The sequence below is a fragment of the Paroedura picta genome, chromosome 1 (assembly GCF_049243985.1).
Source record: "Paroedura picta isolate Pp20150507F chromosome 1, Ppicta_v3.0, whole genome shotgun sequence".
Lineage (NCBI taxonomy): Eukaryota > Metazoa > Chordata > Lepidosauria > Squamata > Gekkonidae > Paroedura > Paroedura picta.
Genome location: NC_135369.1, coordinates 33,118,066 through 33,134,042, shown reverse-complemented (window position 1 = coordinate 33,134,042; position 15,977 = coordinate 33,118,066). Strand labels below are relative to the sequence as shown.

The 15,977-nt window shown below is 42.8% G+C and overlaps 1 protein-coding gene across 4 annotated transcripts in view; it reads right to left on the bottom strand.

Annotated features, from left to right (window-relative positions):
* The window catches only part of USP34 (ubiquitin specific peptidase 34), a 136,094-nt gene that overhangs the window by 118,240 nt on the left and 1,877 nt on the right, over window positions 1-15,977 (bottom strand). The window lies entirely within an intron of this gene.

The following is a 15,977-nucleotide window of genomic DNA, read 5'->3' as shown; positions in this document are numbered from 1 at the left end:
GTGCAGGTCTCAAGAGTAGCTTGGCTGGCATTCTTCCATCTTCGCCAGCCCAAACTACTAGAGTTCTACTTGATCCCAGAACACCTAGCCACACGCAACGGTCACATTTAGACTGGACTGCTGTAACTCGCTCTACGTGGGCCTACTCTTATCCTTGCTCTGGAAACTGCCAACTGGTCCAGAACATAGCTGCCAGAGTTCTCAAAAGAACTCCTTGGAATGTACATATTTGACCAGTACTCCAACAGCTGCACTGGCTTCCAGTTGAATTCTGGATCATGTTTAAGGTATTGGTTCTCACACACAAAGACATCCATGGTCTGGGTCATATGTATCTGAGAGACCACCTCTCAATCTACACCCCCCCCCCCCGATGAGCACTGTACTCTGCTAACACCAACCAATTTGTGGTCCCTGGCACCAATGAGATATGCCCCTCAAACAGGGCCAGGTTATTTTCCATCCTGGCCCCTACCTGGTAGAACAAGCTCCCAGAACTCATCAGGCCCTGTCAGAACTAGGAGAGTTCTGCAGAGCCTGCAAGACGGAACTCTTCCGCCAGGCTTTTGGTTGGGGCTGATGAAATGTGAACATCTAGCTTCAACTGAGCCACAACTTCCCACATGCTTACCACCCAGCATCAACTGTGGGAGATCCAGACCACTATCTGACTTGATTCAGATGGCTGATTTAAGTCACTAGATACCTGACACTGAATATTTTTAATTAAAACTTTTGAATTTTTACCTTCTGTATATGCATATATTATGTTGTTCACTGCCCAGAACCAGCCTACCAGGTTAGCCCATATAAAACTCAAATTAATTACTCCTTTTAACAAAAAAAAAACAGGTTTTTCATTTATTCTCAGCCTTGAAATTGTTCTTTGCTCCAATATTTCTTCGTGATTCTTAATTGTTTTTTCTCTGTATTCAATTTTATAAGCATTATATTTTTTCCATAATTTTGTTATGTCCCTTTTTTCCCTTCCAATACCAGGAGACAGAAACATACATTCAAAAACATATACAAGTTTTATAGCACCTTAACAATATTTTATTCCAGCGTAAGTATTCATTGTCCAGAGCAGGGATTCCCAACCAGGGCTCCCAGGGTCAGCAGGAGCTCCAGAGGGGATCAATAGCCTTTCCCCTTCCTGCCATAACAGACTCAGCCACAAGCTTGGGAAGCAGCCACTTCCATTGCTCTCCCTCCCTCTTCCCAAGTGTGAGATCTCTTATGACTTCTGTGCCTGGGAGGGGTGGAGCCTGCACATCTACTTCCAACTTAAGTCACCTTGTCTCTTCTCTGCTCAGTCCTCCTTGAGCTTGCCTGTTAACACAGGTGATGATGTCACTTCCAGTAACATGTCACTTCTATGGGCATGGCAGCGAGGTGTGACAATTGACAACACTTCTGGAGCTCCTCAAAAACTGAAAAGTTATTTCAGGGGCTCCTTTGTGGTGGAAAGGTTGAAAAAGGCTGGTCTAGAATCTATTCGGATGCAACAAATGGATCCACACTATGTAGATAAATTTACTACAGGAGTTACTAAAAAAAGAATCAAACACAGGAAGCAATTGGTAAAACTCAATCAAGAAAAACACAGTGGCAATATCTATGTATATAAAGCTAGTAAACACTAGCAAAGGGTAAGGAGTCAGAAGGCCATGCAACACTAAAAGCTAATAAAGACCAATCACTGCTTATACAAGATATTTAACTGATATAGTGAGACAAAAATGCTGATGCTGAGATTAGCTTGCACTTTAAATATGAGATTAATGATCTTCTTATATTGCCATTTGCTATTTTTGTGCTTTCAACGAACATTTATGTAATTGTTGCTTTGCAGGTTTTATGTATTTTTGTAATCTGACCTGAATACTTTCAAAACTACACTGGCAAAACACAAATCTCAAATATAAAAACATCTTAAGGAATAGTAGTAAATTAATTATAGAGGTAATGGATAGTGACAAAAAGACTTCTGGAATGTTATCTGTTAATTCCTGGGCATATTTGAGGACTAACAGAATCAACTGTAACTAGATCTGAATGACAAAAGCCAAACGAAATTTCAAACAAAGGTATTTTACACATTTGTCAAGACCAATTTACCTCTGAGATATACACCCAGTCTCAAACCATGCAAGGTAAAAATTCTGAAAATAACTTTGCATTCCTAGAATTCTTTCTAGATATAATGTAAGTTATGATTACAGTGCAACAGTTAGAATTCAGTCCAATTCCCTCCACATTTATGTAGACTGTATGTGAAGAATGCCATTTATATCCATACTAGAAATATAGCCTGCGGTATAAGGGATACAGCGGGCACTAGGCACTCACAGTTTGGTGTGTCCCGCGGCGGCTCCCTCCCTGTGGCGTCATGTCTAAGCGGCGGCGGCGGGGGAGGCAGGGAGGCCCCGGCAGCCACACTCCGCGCGACTGCCAGGGGCTTCGTCTGGCAGCAGTCTGACGCAGCGAGAGGCGCCTCTCGGCGCGTCAGGCCGCTGGGCAGGGAGCCCCCGGCAGAGCGCGGCTGCCGGGGGCTCCCTCGGGTAGCGGCCTGACGCACCGAGAGGCACAAAGCGCCTCTCAATTCTGAACCAGGCCACAGAGTGTGGCTCAAAACAAATCCACACAACAAGGTCACTGGCAGATGGGAGGTTTTTTCTTCTTTTTTTTAACAAGCCCGGGGGAAAGCCCTGGGTTTGCAGTAATATATGAAAAGAACCAGAACCTCCCCAAAAGGAAAAATATGCCACTGAGATCTCACAAGACTACAATCTCACTAACCATTTGGCTAGTAGATAACTCACAACCAACATCATCAAGGAATTCAAGCCTCAGTATGAGCACTGAAAATGTGGCAGGCAAAAAAATGGGAGGGACAGACAGATGGGAGGGACAGAGAGAGGGAAGGAAGATAAAGCTGGAGAAGATAGGAGAAGAAAATGTAAATTGAACATGGGAAGGGAATAAAAAAAGGGGAGCTAAGGGAAGAATGGCATTGCTGGGGGAGGGAAAGGCAAAAAATTAGAGGGAATGAAGGTTTTTGGGGAGATGATTGTTTCTACCCAATTCAATCTTAGTCAGGACTCTAAGTTTCCTTTCCCATTCTTTAAATTCTTGTGAGCATACTGGGGGTGCTAATGTATGTTAACAATTTTAATAGTACAACAAGAGGTGGTAACTACTGACCAAGTACAAAAAGAATGTGAGCTTGTAAAAGTACTCCGTGAAACCGATCCTATAATTTCCCATGCCTGTACAAGTATGCCAGAATCTACTGCTGTTTTGCAAATAACTTACAAGGCAAAACATATTTACAAGTCACCCAGCTCATACACATACACTTCTACATTAACAAGTAACTTAACCTGGTGGAGGGGAGACACCCAATTCTTTTCCTTGCATGGTCATCTGGAGGTTAACCTCTTCTAGTAGGTTCATTTAGAAATTCCAATTAATTCACGTGGGAATTACTCTCACAAAATTGTGCACAGAACTGCAGCTTTGCCACAGGAAACCACAACAACTTTTTACAAGACTGGTATAGTGCTAACTTTTGTACTTCAAAACTTATTTCCAAGAATACAGGACATATACATAACATTATTTATTAATGGTACTCATCTGGGAAAATCACTATTTCTGCCTGCAAAAATACACAGCTCACACACATGGGTACCATTATAAAAGGCCGTATATACATTGTGTAATCAGGAAGCCATTCATCTCCAAAAGTAAAGTATAACAGATCCCTTCATTTTATTATGAACTTCAGAACTGTCAATAAACCTTCTAAGACAGGCTTTCTCAATCAGGGTTTCAATCAGGGTATATATATAGTGTGATATGACCACATATGGTCATGCTGACTCCCTTCCCAAAAGGGCCAATGATGGGCCCACAGGGTGTGGTAAGTAGGTTTCTGGCCACAAAAATCCTTGCTGGCCACACTTGATAGCCACTGGAATCCAGAGAGGTTACTCTTGTTTTAACTGCATGGAGGAGGTGGCAGCGGGGATAGAGTGGCAGATGCCAGCCCTAACCCTTTTCCTTGCCCAATGCAATATGCCATTGGACTGTTTCTGGTATGGGAGGGAGAGACAGAGTGTTCTCTCCTCCTGGACACTCCCACACTGCAGCTGTTTCACCTTCGGGCAAGGATGAACTACTTGGGCACAATCTCAGCCCCTTACAGACACTGTTGGGAGAGTTAAAGGAAAAATGCTGCAACTGTCCCCTATCCAAAATGGCTGTGAAGGGGAAAGGACGGAGACCAGGCTGTTTAGCAGGTGAGACACTTCCCCTCACTGCATGCCCAGGCAACCCGATGGGAGTCTGCATTAAAAAAAATAAAGAGACATGTGCTGGTGGGAAGTTGTTTGCGACGAGCCAGACCAGCCAGGGCGCAGGGCCAAAGCAGCTTGTTTGTCCTTTGCTGACTTTATGGCTCAAGGACACAATGGTTACACTGTTTTTGCCTGGCAGCTTCCTGAGTTGTGGGAAAGGTCTGGTGATATCACATCCAGTAGGAATGTCTGGGTGATGTCACTTCTGGTGACATGTGACTTCCAGCGTCATGGCAGGGAAATGTGGCCTGCTAACATCACTTCCAGGGGTTCCTAAAGCCTGAAGAAAGTTTCAGGAGTTTCTCAACCGTAAAAGGGTTGAGAAAGTTTGTTCTAAGGTAAAGAAACAGCAGCTAACTTAAGGAAAATCTTTTCAAGAAAGTGAATTATACAGTTCTAGCTACATGATTCAGCTATTACATACTATACACACTGCATTGATTATGGCACTTCAACCCTATGTTTCTAACATGTTATGAATATAATATGCAGAGCTATTTCAAACAAGATGCTCCCATATTACAAACGGGCAGTACCATCCAAAGCCTGTTGGTTTAGAGCTGTTTATAAATGTTGCTTTTCTCCACCAGGAGTCTCAAAGCAGCTCACCTTTCCTTTTCTCTCCCGACAACAGACACCCTGTAAGGAAGGTAAGGCATTTTACTGCTTGGTCAGAACACTATCAGTGCTGTAGCTGCATGTGGAGGACCAGAGAATCAAATTAAGATCACCAGGTTAGAAGGCATCACTCTAACCATTACACCAAACTGGCTCTCTTTAAATAGATTCAGGTGGGTTGCTGTATTGGTTTAAAACACAAGAACAAAGCTTGAGTTCAGTGGTACCTTTAAAACCAATGAAGTTTAATTCTGGGTATAAGCTTTCACGTGCATATATCAGATGAAGTGTGCATGTACACAATCTCCTGTTTTGGATGGCACTGTGAAATGCAGAGTATGCACTCTCTGAAACAGGTGTAAATAATGTTCTGATGTTACCTTTTCACATTATTACTTCCAATATGGATGCAACTGGAGACAGTGTGTCCACATTTCATAACAAAACATGAAACCCAAATGCAAACCAGTTAACCTATCAGTGATGGAAATTTCTACAAAATTTAAGGAAAAAAAACCAAGCATGTTTATTTGACACAGTAAATAAAATTGTAATTCATAGAATCATAGAGTTGGAAGAGACCATACAGGCCATCTAGTCCAACCCCCTGCTCAACGCAGGATCAGCCCTAGCATCCTAAAGCATGCAAGAATGCTTTAGGATTTCATCAGACTGGAGAGAGGTGAGTAGCGGGGTACATCAGGGTTCGGTGCTCGGCCCGGTAATTTTTAACATATTTATTAATGATCTAGATGAGGGGGTGGAGGGACTACTCATCAAGTTTGCAGATGACACCAAATTGGGAGGACTGGCAAATACTCCGGAAGATAGAGACAGAGTTCAACGAGATCTGAACACAATAGAAAAATGGGCAAAGTCTTCAAGCAAAGGTTGGATACACAGTTTTCTTGGATGCTTTAGGATGCTTAGGGCTAATCCTGCGTTGAGCAGGGGGTTGGACTAGATGGCCTGTATGGCCCCTTCCAACTCTATGATTCTATGATTCTATAAAAGTGTGTATCCAACCTTTGCTTGAAGACTGCCAGTGAGGGGGAGCTCACCACCTCCTTAGGCCGCCTATTCCACTGCTGAACTACTCTGACTGTGAAAATTTTTTTCCTGATATCTAGCCTATATCGTTGTACTTGAAGTTTAAACCCATTACTGCGTGTCCTCTCCTCTGCAGCCAACAGAAACAGCATCCTGCCCTCCTCCACGTGACAACCTTTCAAATACTTAAAGAGGGCTATCATGTCCTCTCTCAACCTCCTTTTCTCCAGGCTGAACATTCCCAAGTCCCTCAACCTATCTTCATAGGGCTTGGTCCCTTGGCCCCAGATCATCTTCGTCGCCCTCCTCTGTACCCTTTCAATTTTATCTACGTCCTTCTTGAAGTGAGGCCTCCAGAACTGCACACGGTACTCCTGGTGTGGTCTGACCAGTGCCATATACAATGGGACTATGACATCTTGTGATTTTGATGTGATGCCTCTGTTGATACAGCCCAAAATGGCATTCGCCTTTTTTACCACTGCATCACACAGCCTGCTCATGTTTAGTTTACAATCCACAAGTACCCCAAGGTCTCGTTCACACACAGTGTTACCTAGAAGCGTATCCCCCATCCAGTAGGCATGCTTTTCATTTTTATGACCCAGATGCAGAACTTTACACTTATCTTTATTAAATTGCATCTTGTTCTCATTTGCCCATTTTTCCATTGTGTTCAAATCTCGTTGAACTCTGTCTCTATCTTCCGGAGTATTTGTAAGTCCTCCCAATTTGGTGTCATCTACAAACTTGATGAGTAGTCCCTCCACCCCCTCATCTAGATCATTAATAAATATGTTAAAAAGTACCGGGCCGAGCACCGAGCCCTGAGGTACCCCGCTACTCACCTCTCTCCAGTCTGATGAAACACCATTGACAACAACTCTTTGAGTGCGGTTCTCTAACCAATTCCCTATCCACCTAACTATCTGAAAATCCAGATTGCAGTCCTTCAACTTATCCATCAGAACATCATGGGGAACCTTGTCAAAGGCTTTATTAAAATCTTAGTAAACGACATCAACCGAATTTCCATGATCCAGCAAACCTGTTACTTGGTCAAAAAAGGAAACCAGGTTGGTCTGGCAGGACCTGTTGGGGACAAATCCATGCTGACTTCCTTAGATCACCAAATTGTCCTCCAGATGTTTGCAGATCGCTCCCTTTAATATCTGCTCCATTATCTTCCCCACAACAGAGGTCAGACTCACTGGTCTGTAGTTTCCCGGGTCATCCTTCCTCCCTTTTTTGAAGATCGGAATAACGTTTGCTCTTTTCCAGTCCTCCGGGACATCTCCAGTCCTTAAAGAGGTCCCGAAGATGATGGACAAGGGCTGTGCTTGTTCTCTGGAAAGTTCTTTGAGCACTCTTGGGTGCCTTTCATCCGGCCCAGGGGATTTGAACTCATCCAGTGCAGCTAAATGCCTCTCAACAACCTCTCTATCCATGTTAACTTGCCACCCAGACACTATCCATTAGCTACTGCCATCTCTAGATGTGCCTAAACCCTTTGACCTGTGGGAAAAAACAGATGTAAAATAGGCACTAAACCTTTCTGCTTTCTCTGCATCTTCTGTTAGAGTTTGTCCATCTGCACCCAACAGTGGGCCTATTGCCTCCTTTACTTTACGTTTTCTCCTCACTTAACTGAAAAATCTTTTCTTGTTACAATGGGCTTCCCTGGCCAATCTTAGCTCACTCTCAGCTTTGGCCTTTCTGATGATTGATCTACAGTGCCTAGTAACCTGTAGGTACTCTTCTTTAGAGTTCTGTCGTTCTCTCCATTTCCTGAACATTTTCCTTCTCTTTCTTAATTAGAATTACAGAGTTGGAAGGGACCTCCAAGGTCAACTAGTCCAACTCCCTGCACTATGCAGAAACTCACCACTACCTGCCCACTCAGAGTGACCCCAATTTCTTGCCCCAGTGATCCCCCCCAAAACCTCCAGAATCCAGCATGGCCCGGAGGAAATTCACCTACCACTCCACAATGGTACTCAGCAATTCCCTGGGTATGCAAGGAAGGACCACAAGAGACAAATACTGACACACCCCTTCCTGCCCACCCACTCACAATCTACATAATTTCATAAAATCAGCATTTCTATCAGATGACTATCTAGCCTCTGCTTAAGAACTTTCAAAGAAAGAGAACCTACCACCTCCTGAGGAAGCCTCAGGAGGAACCGGTCTAACTGTCAGGAACTTCTTCTAGGTGCTTTTCTGAAAATTCTTTTGATTTTAACCCATTGGTTCTGGTCTGACCCTCTGGGGCAACAGAAAACAACTCTGTTCCACCGAACATTTATATGTTGTATAAATATCTCAAAAGTGTTTCCAATAACAGGAGATATACTTAAGTATTTGGGGGGAGGGGGAAAGACACAAAGTGTGGTTTCAATACTGTTTTCAACCAACTCCAGCTTTATTCAGACATCAGTTTTATTAGAATATTCTGATTTATCATTCAATAATATACTCTCCTTATATTGATTAGAGCAGCTGGGGAGAAGGCAAGGAGCTTGTGGAGAGTTGCTGGCAAGGTGAGGGGTTTTTCCTTAAAATCATGGAATTGGAAGGGACCTCCAATATTATCTATTATCTGGAAGCTCATTGAGACAAGGGTATATCTTATCACCCTTTCTTTTTAAACAATATGCCAAGGTAATTGGAGGTCGTAACATCAATAATCTCCGCTAAGCAGATGATACAAGACTCCTTGCTGAATCAGAGCGTGATCTGAAGACTCTAATAAAAGAGACTAAAAGAAGAAAGTGAAAAGATGAGACTATACCCAAATATCAAAAAGACCAAGATTATGACAACTACTGGCAGTAGCACCGAAGTCACAATTGAAAATGAAAATGCTGAATGTATTGATGATTTCATCTTCATTTATTTATATGTTTATATATAGTACCACTCTCAAATGTCTCGCAGCAGTTTACAGAATTCATAAGAACAATAAAATCCCATAAAACCCATTAAAACATAACTAAAATACAATATCATGATGGCGGATAATAAATATATAATCCACTCCCTTCCCCCCATCCAGCAAAGGTCTATTACACTCTATCTGGGAGCGAGGGACTTAGTTGGTTTCAGCTAGACCCATTATGCACGGGGGTTTTAGCGCACATTCGGGGTGGAATGGCGGCGACTAAAATCACGGATAACGCACGGAGCCGGCTGCAACCGGCTGCAGCTTCGGTGCATGCCGCCGAAAAAGCCGCGTCAGTGAAACGCAGAAGAAAGCGCAGCTTCCGGGTGAGCGGGGCGCAACCAGAAGCGGCGCCCGGATCGGCGCGTGCATAATCGGTTACTCTGGGTTTTGCCGCCGTCGCGCCCCGCCCCGTGTATAACCGGTATGCGTCGCGTCTTCCCCCTCCGCGTTTTCCATGTGACCCGAAATCGCCGTTTCGGCGGCCGTGCATAATGGGCCCCAGAGATCCACAGCTGACAATGGCGTGAGCCGCCCTGGCCTCAACCATATGCCTGGCAGAAGAGCTCCATCTTGCAGGCCCTGCGGAAAGCTGACAAATCCTGCAGGGCCCGTAGCTCTTCCAGGAGCTCGTTCCACCAGGCGTATGTCCCGGCGTATGTCCCACCAAGGCCAGGTGTATATCCCGGGGGTCTGGGACCACCACCAGTAAATTCATACCCGCAGAGCGAAGAGCCCTGCGGGGGGCATAAGCAGATAAGTGGTCCCGCAGGTAAGTCAGACCCAGACCGCGTATAGCCTTAAAGATTAAAACCAGAACCTGAAACTTGATCTGGAAGAAGACTGGTAACCAGAGCAGATGGTGCAGCACCGGCTGAATATGGGCTCCCCAGGATGTTCCAGTGAGGACCCTTGCAGCCGCTTTCTGTACCAGCTGCAATTTCCGGGTCAAAGCCAACGGTAGGACCACATAGAGCAAGTTACAGTAGTTTAAGTCTGGAAGTGACCGTCGCATGGATCACTGTCGCCAAGTGTTCGGAGGGCAGGTAGGGCGCTAGTAGCTGTGCTTGGCACAGATGAAAAAATGCCGTTCGGGCTACTTTCATGACCTGAGCCTCCATGGAAAGGGAGGCATCAAAGGTCACACCCAAGTTTCTGGCTTCTGATGCCGATGTTAATTGCACCACATCCAGGCATGGGAGACCTGCTTCCTTTCTTGGCTCTATGATCATTCAAGATGGTGGATGCAGCTTTGAAATCAAACAGCGAATAACACTGGGCCGTATGAACTCAATATGGAAAAACAGAAATATCAGCCTTAATACAAAGTGCCAGCTAGTCAACGCCATTGTCTTCCCCATAACAAGCTACTGATGTGAAAGCTGGACCCTGAAGAAAGAAGACAAGAGGAAAATAGATGCTTTCAAATTATGTTATTGGAGACGGATGCGAATACCATGAACAGCCAAAAGTTACCAACTAGATAGTTTAGAGAGGAGCAAACCAACTATGCATTAGAAGGCATTAGACCTAAAGCTTACTTCGGACACATCATGTGATCAAACTCGTTAGAAAAATCATTAATGCTCGGCATGGTCAGCGGCAAAAAGAAACGTGGTCACCAAAAGATCCACTGGCTCGACACAATCAAAGCCAATTCAGGGATGACCATGAACCAACTAAAAGAAGCAGTCACTGACAGAAGTGTATGGCAAAAATTTTCCTATAGAATCACTGAGGGATGGACATGACTGAACGTATAACATCATCATATAGGCACCTGAAGCCTCTTACTCTTGGTTCCATTTTACGAGTCCTTCCCAGATGGGCTACTTCTATCTGCTGTGCAACATTAGAATCTCTATGTCGGACGTTTCCTTCCCCTTATGACTTCAGTTTACAGCACTCCTGATTAATTCCCCCAGGTTCCTGCCAAACACATTCTTCTCCAACTTGGATTAAGTGGATAGCCATGTTGGTCTGAAGTAACACCACAAACTTTGAGTCCAATGGCACCTTGTATGAGGATTTGTGCATGCACACAAAAACTCAGACCTTGAATAAAACTTTATTGGTCTTAAAGGTGCCACTGGACTCAAATGTTATTTTTTTCCCCAGATTGGATAAGTGAAGCCCATCATGTGCTAATAGGCCTTCTAGAAAACCTATCCTGTGGTCCCAGGATATCTGGACAACAGGATCTTGTAATTATTAGTGACTTCATTTCCCTGATGTGTGCTGGGAAACAAACTCTGCTAAGCATCCAGAGTTGTGCAACTTTCTCATCTGCCCAGCCAACAATTTCATGGTGGAAGAAACCACGAATGGCTCAGCCATCCTCAACTTAACACCAATCGACAAGGAAGAGCTGGTGAATGGGGTGAAGATGGGGACCCTGGTGGGGGAAGTGACCATGTCCTCCTAAAATTCTTTTTGAGATGGAGGGCCAAGGAAGTTTGTAGTCAGACACGTATGAGAGTTTTATATGGTGGACTTTAATAAAATCAGAGATATGATGAGAGTCATCCCATGGACAAGAATGCTGGATGGGAAAGGAGCAACTAATGGGTAGGCTCTCCTTAAACAAAAACTATTGAATGCTCAAGCAATGACTATTCTGGCAAGACAGAAATATGGTAGGGGATCCAAGAACCCTATTTGGGTGAACAGAGAACTTCAGGAGCTATGGAAGTAAAATGAAATGTTCAAAGAAATGGAAGGAAGGACAGACCTCTAAAGAACAGTACCTGCAGGTTACTAGGAACTGTAGGTCAGCCATCAGAGAGGCCAAAGCTGGGAGTGAGCTGAGACTGGCCATGGAAGCCCACTATAACAAGAAAAGCTTTTTTTCAGATATGAGGAGCAAATGTAAGGTAAATGAGGCAATTTGTCAGTCCAGGGATGTCAGCATGGATCCATGTCCTAATACAGTGGTCCCCAACCTTTTTATCACCGGGGACCACTCAACGCCGGGGACCACTCAACGCCTTTTACTGAGGCCCGGTGGGGGGGGGGGTAGTTTACTCCTCTACTCTCAACCACTGCCCTAGCGCTCTCTGATTGCTATGGTAATGTTTAAACATCCCTTCAAAATAAGATACAGACACGCCACAACAATGAAGTAAAGGGCTGGGGGGGATGAAGTAAAGGGCCGGGGGGGGGGGGGGGGAGAAAAGGTGTCCTTCGGGGCCCACCTCCAATTAGTCGAAGGACCACATGTGGTCCGCAGCCCACAGGTTGGGGATCGCTATCCTAATAGACCAACCTGGCTTGCTTCTTTGACTGTGCAGGAGCAGGGATGTGGGTTGGACAATATTCAATGGAGAAATACAGCCACAAAACATTTTGCTGAAAGATTTATGCACCTTATGTACCTTCTGTCAAAAACCTGGTCCTGTGAGAAAGTTCTGTGCCTGCACACTACTCATGCTGAAATCATTGGAGGGATGCAGATGAGAAGGATAACAAACTCTTATCAAATGCCTGATATGCATAACTTTATGTAATCAGTATGATTATTAAAGATAAACCTATGGCAGTTTAAGATTTAAGGAGCTCATTCTTTTGTATTCTAAAGCTCATCTTAATGAACGTACATCACTCAGACTAGCTCATATATGCATGTTCATATGAAAGCTTATTTCAGTTTAGCAAGAGCTCTTTAAAGTCTTAGCAGTCTTTGACTCCTGTGTTACTTGCTCTGACCAAAAAGTAAGAAAGAAACAGGAGTCCAGTGACACCTTAACAATAAGCAACATTAATTCCAGCATAATTTTTTTCATAAATCACAGCTCACTTCACCATCTGCATTTTATACTGTAAGATACTCATGGCTGGTATCCATCATTGTTATTCTGCAAAGCACTATATGTACTGATGGGACTATATAGACAAAACAGGAATTCCAGTATTATTCACAAGATCAATGTTTTGCTTCATCCCTGCAAAGTGCCTCGGTCCACCATAGAGAGTCTAACTATAGGAATCAAAACCACAAAGAATTCTAAGACACTCCCACATAAACTTCAACACATCACTCTGCTGTTAAGTATTCCTGTTCTTCAAAGCAGTTAAAGCTGTGTTAACAGTTTAGAAGGCAATATCCTCAAATAACCTCCAAGACAGATGTGTGTTAACATTACTTTATGCTCTTCTGAGGTATCCATGTGGCTTTATGTTCTTGTGGACAGAGTCAATAGACAAGATTGCTGGAGCAAGTCAGATGCACCTACGTCTGGGACTATTTTCCACTGTATGAACTGGATTTTTGTTTGTTTTTTTAAACATTCCTTTCACTCAAGGCAGCATAAAACATTTTTTTCATGATGCAAATAAGCAGGGAGATTAGACTTTCAGTGCATACAGTGCAGACCTCTCCTACCCTGAAAGTGAATTGTGACTCTCAAAAGTTAATAAATCAAAGTCCAAGTCCTCTATGACCAACAAAATTTAATTCCAGGTATAAGCTTTTGTCTGCATAGACACATTATGTTAGTATTAAGGTGCCACTGGACTTTTATTTTCCATGCCCTCCACTCTGGTATAAGCCTTCTGTTCTTTCTTTTCTTTTCCTTTATTTCCTTTTCTGCTGTCTGATAAATTGCCATCAATTTATAGGGTTTTCATGGCAAGAAACATTCAGAGGTGATTTGCTGCTGCCAGCTTCTGGTGGTCTCTCATCCAAATACCAACCTGGGTCTACCTTGCTTAGCTGCTGAGATCAGGTTAGCCTGGACTATCCAGGTCATGGCATTCCCTCCGTGGGGCAGAAAACAATGTCCCTGTCACAATGCAGTATAGAAACACAAGTGAAACCCTTGTCTGTGAGGTCTCTCACAATCACTGTTTTTACATTCTATTTCAACATGTTATTTCCTCCCAGTTACTGCATGCAACTTGATTTCCAAAACCTAAGGCATGAGTACATTTGTTAACACACCTAAAAATGTCTGCATTTCAAGGACAATGATAAAATATCCACTACTTTTTGTATATTCTACTGTTGCTTTATAAAGCTCAGTGACAACAGAACTTTCATTTATGGCTCTCTTTCAGGACACAGCTCTAATACCTTAAGTACAATGAAAAGACAATTCCAAATGATCAGCAGCCAGACCAAAGAACTGATTGCAATTTCTGACTCACAAGTTTTGATCGTGACCTCATTTTCTAACTAGCTTTATTTTCTTAAGGTATGAGATGATATTTTAAAGAAGGAATAAAATAGCCAAATGATGAAAAGTTTCTTAAACACACAGAAATTAATAAAGCCACATAATGAACTCAAAAGCCTCCCGTGTACAAAACGAGCACTTGAAAAAGACACTACAAAGCTTTTTCTGACACACATGGGAATGCACTGGAGATTGAGAGCTGGGCAAAAGCCGAGAGTGGCAACCTTTGGGAGTACATATTTTAGAGCATGGGTAGTCAAACTGCGGCCTTCCATATATCCATGGACTACAATTCCCATGAGCCCCTGCCAGCATTTGGGAATTGTAGTCCATGGACATCATGGGAATTGTAGTCCATAGACATCCGGAGGGCCGCAGTTTGACTACCCCGAGGGTGGGCTCCAAATCAGATACCTTTATATTAGAACACTACAACACTAGTTGGAGTAGCACCTAACAGATTTTTCCTGCCACCCAGCAAGCCCTTTGATTTTATGCATGACTGCATGTCTCATAACAATTTGACCACTGAGGAAGATCCCTCGGGGCTGGAACACATTTGGTCTACTCCATTTTTATCTATTTTATCTATTCCATGTGTAGTTAGAATTGTGATGTTTCTAAATTATGACTGTGATTTATAGAATGTTTTTAAAAGATTGAACTAGTGCACTTTATGTAATAAATATTTGCAATTTTTAAAAATTATTTTTGCAGTTCAACCTTTAGGTTCCTAACATACTACTCAGACAAATAAAAGTCTCTGGAAATGCCCTTCCATATCTGAATCTGAATGATATATAATCTGAATATGTTTCCCAGGTGGTGGAGAAATTTATGGGCATTATTTTGTCACTTGTAACTCTTTTACTTTGCTTCCATCAGTTTTGCCGGGAACATACAGAATAAACATGCTACTGGTAGCTGTTTTTAGAAAAAGGAAGTCTTAATACACAACACTGAGATCATCAGGATGTGATCACAGAATCTTAGAGTTGGAAGGGGCCATACAGGCCATCTAGTCCAACCCCCTGCTCAACAGGATCAGCCCAAAGCATCCAAGAAAAGTGTGTATCCAACCTTTGCTTGAAAACTGCCAGTGAGGGGGAGCTCACCACCTCCTTAGGCAGCCTATTCCACTGCTGAACTACTCTGACTGTGAAATTTCCCCCCCTGATATCTAGCCTATATCTTTGTACAGACAAAAGTAAATTTAAAGATTCCATGACATTTTATTACCTTAGAAGATAGAAATGGATCTCAGTACTGGTCATTACACTGATGCAACTTGAGCAAGGCTATCTAAATATTATAAGCTTGCCTTCTTAATATGTTTGAATAACTTGAATATCTGGAGGCATTATATTCATTGAGCAATTTAAAAATCACTGCTAAAACAAAAATTCCAGTAAATTCTGTACACTATTATCATAGTGGAATTTTAACACATTCATCCCAGGTTACTCAACTCCAAGATCAGCACAGAATACATTATGATACTCTCCCCAAGTTAGAAACACATCAACCAAAACAAACAAAAAGTAATCAATTTGAAAAAGTGATTACAACAATGCTCATAGTCTGCAGAACCAATCACAGTGGCTTCAATCTTAAACACATTAAGGAATACTTTTATATGACCTCAGTTTTACTCGAGTACAGGCAATCACTATTATTATCTGTTTCAGGTAATCAGAAATGGATGCAATACTCAAGATAATCAAAATACTAAGGACATGGTAAATAGTTAACAACATGTAATTACAAGTATCAACTCTAGCAAAACAACTTTCCTAAAAGCTTGATAGTTGTTTGTGATTTATTCCT